The sequence below is a fragment of the Gallinula chloropus genome (genome assembly GCF_964237585.1).
Source record: "Gallinula chloropus genome assembly, contig: HAP1_SCAFFOLD_37, whole genome shotgun sequence".
Classification (NCBI taxonomy): domain Eukaryota; kingdom Metazoa; phylum Chordata; class Aves; order Gruiformes; family Rallidae; genus Gallinula; species Gallinula chloropus.
Genome location: NW_028168691.1, coordinates 1,809,839 through 1,815,776, shown reverse-complemented (window position 1 = coordinate 1,815,776; position 5,938 = coordinate 1,809,839).

The window sequence follows — 5,938 nt, the reverse complement described above, 5'->3', positions numbered from 1 at the left end:
CTTTCTCCGTCGTTGTCTGATTCGTTGTCGTCTTTCTCCGTCGTTGTCGTCTTTCTCCCAAGTTGTCGTCTTTCTCCGTCGTTGTCTGCTTCGTTGTCATCTTTCTCCGTCGTTGTCTGCTTCATTGTCGTCTTTCTCCGTCGTTGTCGTCTTTCTCCCAAGTTGTCGTCTTTCTCCGTCGTTGTCTGTTTCGTTGTCCTCTTTCTCCGTCGTTTTCTTCTTCCTCCTTCGTTGTCTGCTTCGTTGTCGTCTTTCTCCGTCGTTTTCATCTTTCTCCGTCGTTGTCTTCTTCGTTGTCGTCTTTCTCTGTCGTTGTCGTCTTTCTCCGTCGTTGTCGTCTTTCTCCGTCGTTGTCGTCTTTCTCCGTCGTTGTCTGCTTCGTTGTCATCTTTCTCCGTCGTTGTCTGCTTCGTTGTCGTCTTTCTCCATCGTTGTCGTCTTTCTCCGTCGTAGTCGTCTTTCTCCGTCGTTGTCTGCTTCGTTGTCGTCTTTCTCCGTCGTCGTCGTCTTTCTCCGTCGTTGTCGTCTTTCTCCGTCTTTGTCTGCTTCGTTGTCGTCTTTCTCCGTCGTCGTCGTCTTTCTCCGTCGTTGTCTGCTTCGTTGTCGTCTTTCTCCGTCGTTGTCGTCTTTCACCGTCGTTGTCGTCTTTCTCCGTCGTTGTCTGCTTCGTTGTCGTCTTTCTCCGTCGTTGTCGTCTTTCTCCGTCGTTGTCGTCTTTCTCCGTCGTTGTCGTCTTTCTCCATCATTGTCTGCTTCGTTGTCGTCTTTCTCCGTCGTTGTCGTTTTTCTCCGTCGTTGTCTGCTTCGTGGTCGTCTTTCTCCGTTGTTGTCGTCTTTCTCCGTCGCTGTCTGCTTCGTTGTCGTCTATCTCCGTCGTTGTCTGCTTCGTTGTCATCTTTCTCCGTCGTTGTCGTCTTTCTCCGTCGTTGTCTGTTTTGTTGTCGTCTTTCTCCGTCCTTGTCGTCTTTCTCCGTCGTTGTCTGCTTCGTTGTCGTCTTTCTCCGTCGTCGTCGTCTTTCTCAGTCTTTGTCGTCTTTCTCCGTCGTGGTCTGCTTCGTTGTCGTCTTTCTCCGTCATTGTCTGCTTCGTTGTCGTCTTTCTCCGTCGTTGCCGTCTATCTCCGTCGTTGTCGTCTTTCTCCGTCGTTGTCTGTTTCGTTGTCGTCTTTCTCCGTCATTGTCGTCTTTCTCCGTCGTTGTCTGCTTCTTTGTCGTATTTCTCCGTCGTTTTCTTCTTTCTCCGTCGTCTGCTTCGTTGTCGTCTTTCTCCGTCGTTGTCGTCTTTCTCCGTTGTTGTCTTCTTCGTTGTCGTCTTTGTCCATCGTTTTCGTCTTTCTCCGTCGTTGTCGTCTTTCTCCGTTGTTGTCTGCTTCGTTGTCGTCTTTCTCCGTCGTTGTCGTCTTTCTCCGTCGTTGTCGTCTTTCTCCGTCATTGTCTGTTTCGTTGTCGTCTTTCTCCGTCGTTGTCTGCTTCGTTGAAGTCTTTCTCCGTCGTTGTCGTCTTTCTCCGTCTTTGTCGTCTTTCTCCGTCGTTGTCTGCTTCGTTGTCGTCTTTCTCCGTCTTTGTCGTTCTTCTCCGTCGTTGTCTGCTTCGTTGACGTCTTTCTCCGTCGTTATCGTCTTACTCCGTCGTTGTCTGATTCGTTGTCGTCTTTCTCCGTCGGTGTCGTCTTTCTCCGTCGTTGTCTGCTTCGTTGTCGTCTTTCTCCGTCGTTGTAGTCTTTTTTGTCGTTGTCTGCTTCGTTGTCGTCTTTCTCCCTCGTTGTCTTCTTTCTCCGTCGTTGTCTGCTTCGTTGTCGTCTTTCTCCGTCGTTGTCGTGTTTCTCCGTCGTTATCGCCTTTCTCCGTCGTTGTCGTCTTTCTCCGTCGTTGTCTGTTTCGTTGTCGTCTTTCTCCGTAGTTGTCGTCTTACTCCGTCGTTGTCTGATTCGTTGTCGTCTTTCTCCGTCGGTGTCGTCTTTCTCCGTCGTTGTCTGCTTCGTTGTCGTCTTTCTCCGTCGATGTCGTCTTTATCCGTCGTTATCGTCTTTCTCCGTCGTTGTCTGCTTCGTTGTCGTCTTTCTCCTTCATTGTCGTCTTTCTCCGTCGTTGTCGTCTTTCTCCGTCGTTGTCTGCTTCGTTGTCGTCTTTCTCCCTCGTTTTCGTCTTTCTCCGTCGTTGTGTGATTCATTGTCGTCTTTCTCCGTCGTTGTCTTTCTCCGTTGTTGTCTGCTTAGTTGTCGTCTTTCTCCGTCGTTGTCGTCTTTCTCCGTTGTTATCGTCTTTGTCCGTCGTTGTCGTCTTTCTCCGTCGTTGTCGTCTTTCTCCGTCGTTGTCGTATTTCTCCGTCGTTGTCATCTTTCTCCGTCGTTGTCTGCTTCGTTGTCGTCTTTCTCCGTCGTTGTCTGCTTCGTAATCGTCTTTCTCCGTCGTTGTCTGCTTTGTTGTCGTCTTTCTCCGTCGATGTCGTCTTTCTCCGTCACTGTCTGCTTCGTTGTCATCTTTCTCCGTCCTTGTCGTCTTTCTCCGTCGTTGTCTGCTTCGTTGACATCTTTATCCGTCGTTATAGTCTTTCTCCGTCGTTGTCGTCTTTCTCCGTCGTTGTCGTATTTCTTTGTCGTTGTCTGCTTCGTTGTCGTCTTTCTCCCTCGTTGTCGTCTTTCTCCGTCGTTGTCTGCTTCGTTGTCGTCTTTCTCCGTCGTTGTCTTTCTCTGTCGTTGTCTGCTTCGTTGTCGTCTTTCTCCGCCGTTGTCGTGTTTCTCCGTCGTTATCGTCTTTCTCCGTCGTTGTCGTCTTTCTCCGTCGTTGTCTGCTTTGCTGTCGTCTTTTTCCGTCGTTGTCGTCTTTCTCCGTCGTTGTCTGATTCGTTGTCGTCTTTCTCCGTTGGTGTCGTTTTTCTCCGTCGTTGTCTGCTTCGTTGTCGTCTTTCTCCGTCGATGTCGTCTTTCTCCGTCGTTATCGTCTTTCTCCGTCGTTGTCGTCTTTCTCCGTCGTTGTCTGCTTCGTTGTCGTCTTTCTCCGTCCTTGTCATCTTTCTCCGTCGTTGTCTGCTTCGTTGTCGTCTTTCTCCCTCGTTGTCGTCTTTCTCTGTCGTTGTCTGCTTCATTGTCGTCTTTCTCCGTCGTTGTCTTTCTCCGTTGTTGTCTGCTTCGTTGTCGTCTTTCTCTGTCGTTGTCGTCTTTCTCCGTTGTTATCGTCTTTCTCCGTCGTTGTCGTCTTTCTCCGTCGTTGTCTGCTTCGTTGTCGTCTTTCTCCATTGTTGTCGTCTTTCTCCGTCGTTGTCTGCTTCGTTGTCGTCTTTCTCCGTCGATGTCGTATTTCTCCGTCGTTATCGTCTTTCTCCGTCGTTGTCGTCTTTCTCCGTCGTTGTCTGCTTTGTTGTCGTCTTTCTCTGTTGTTGTCTGCTTCGTAATCGTCTTTCTCCGTCGTTGTCTGCTTCGTTGTCCTCTTTCTCCGTCGTTGTCGTGTTTCTCCGTCGTTGTCTGCTTCGTTGCCGTCTATATCCGTCGTTGTCTGCTTCGTTGTCATCTTTCTCCATCGTTGTCCTCTTTCTCCGTCGTTGTCTGCTTCGTTGACACCTTTCTCCGTCGTTGTCGTCATTCTCCGTCGTTGTCTGCTTCGTTGTCGTCTTTCTCCGTCGGTGTCGTCTTTCTCAGTCGTTGTCGTCTTTCTCCGTCGTTGTCTGTTTCGTTGTCGTCTTTCTCCGTCGTTGTCGTCTTTCTCCGTCGTTGTCTGCTTCGTTGTCGTCTTTCTCCGTCGTCGTCGTCTTTCTCATTCGTTGTCGTCTTTCTCCGTCGTTGTCTGCTTCGTTGTCGTCTTTCTCCGTCGTCGTCGTCTTTCTCCGTCCTTGTCTGCTTCGTTGTCGTCTTTCTCCGTCGTCGTCGTCTTTCTCCTTCGTTGTCGTCTTTCTCCGTCGTTGTCTGCTTCGTTGTCGTCTTTCTCCGTCGTCGTCGTCTTTCTCCGTCGTTGTCTGCTTCGTTGTCGTCTTTCTCCGTCGTTGTCGTCTTTCTCCTTCGTTATCGTCTTTCTTATTCGTTTTCATCTTTCTCCGTCGTTGTCGTCTTTCTCCATCGTTGTCTGATCCGTTGTCGTCTTTCTCCGTCGTTGTCGTCTTTCTCCGTCGTTGTCGTGTTTCTCCGTCGTTGTCTGCTTCGTGGTCGTTTTTTCCGTCGTTGTCGTCTTTCTCCGTCGTTGTCTACTTCATTGTCGTCTATCTCCGTCGTTGTCTGCTTCGTTGTCATCTTTCTCCGTCGTTGTCGTCTTTCTCCGTCGTTGTCGTTTTTCTCCGTCGTTGTCGTCTTTATCCGTCGTTGTCTGCTTCGTTGTCGTCTTTCTCCTTCGTTGTCGTCTTTCTCCGTCGTTGTCTTCTTCGTTGTCGTCTTTCTCCGTCGTTGTCGTCTTTCTCCGTCGTTGTCATCTTTATCCATCGTTGTCTGTTTCGTTGTCGTCTTTCTCCGTCGTTGGCGTCTTTCTCCGTCGTTGGCGTCTTTCTCCGTCGTTGTCTGCTTCGTTGTCGTCTTTCTCCGTCGATGTCTGCTTCGTTGTCGTCTTTCTCCGTCGTTGTCGTCTTTCTCCGTCGTTGTCTGCTTCATTGTCATCTTTCTCCGTCGTTGTCTGCTTCATTGTCGTCTTTCTCCGTCGTTGTCGTCTTTCTCCCACGTTGTCGTATTTCTCCGTCGTTGTCTGCTTCGTTGTCGTTATTCTCCGTCGTTTTCTTCTTTCTCCATCGTTGTCTGCTTCGTTGTCGTCTTTCTCCGTCGTTTTCTTCTTTCTCCGTCGTTGTCTGCTTCGTTGTCGTCTTTCTCCATCGTTGTCATCTTTATCCGTCGTTGTCGTCTTTCTCCGTCGTTGTCTGCTTCGTTGTCGTCTTTCTCCGTCGTTGTCGTCTTTTTCCGTCGTTGTCTGCTTCTTTGTCGTCTTTCTCCGTCGTTGTCGTCTTTCTCCGTCTTTGTCGTCTTTCTCCGTCGTTGTCTGCTTCGTTGTCGTCTTTCTCCGTTGTTGTCGTCTTTCTCCGTCTTTGTCTGCTTTGTTGTCGTCTTTCACCGTCGTTGTCATCTTTCTCCGTCATTGTCGTCTTTCTCCGTCGTAGTCTGCTTCGTTGTCGTGTTTCTCCGTCGTTGTCGACTTTCTCTGTCGTTGTCTGCTTCGTTGTCGTCTTTCTCCGTCGTTGTCTGCTTCGTTGTCGTCTTTCTCCGTCATTGTCTGCTTCGTTGTCGTCTTTCTCCGTCGTTGTCGTCTTTCTCCGTCATTGTCTGCTTCGTTGTCGTCTTTCTCCGTCGTTGTCTTTTTTCTCCGTCGTTGTCTGCTTCGTTGTCGTCTTTCTCCGTCGTTGTCGTCTTTCTCCGTCGTTGTCTGCTTCGTTGTCATCTTTCTCCGTCGTTGTCTTCTTCGTTATCGTCTTTCTCCGTCGTTGTCGTCTTTCTCCGTCGTTGTCGTCTTTCTCCGTCGTTGTCTGCTTCGTTGTCGTCTTTCTCCGTCTTTTTCTTCTTTCTCCAACGTTGTCTGCTTCGTTGTCGTCTTTCTCCGTCGTTGTCGTCTTTCTCCGTCGTTGTCGTCTTTCTCCGTCATTGTATGCTTCGTTGTCGTCTTTCTCCGTCGTTGTCGTCTTTCTCCGTCGTTGTCTGCTTCGTTGTCATCTTTCTCCGTCGATGTCGTCTTTCTACGTCGTTATCGTCTTTCTCCGTCGTTGTCGTCTTTCTCCGTCGTTGTCTGCTTCGTTATCGTCTTTCTCCGTCGTTGTCGTCTTTCTCCGTCGTTGTCGTCTTTCTCCGTCATTGTCTGCTTCGTTGTCGTCTTTCTCCGTCTTTTTCTTCTTTCTCCAACGTTGTCTGCTTCGTTGTCGTCTTTCTCCGTCGTTGTCGTCTTTCTCCGTCTTTTTCTTCTTTCTCCAACGTTGTCTGCTTCGTTGTCGTCTTTCTCCGTCGTTGTCGTCTTTCTCCGTCGTTGTCTGCTTCGTTGTCA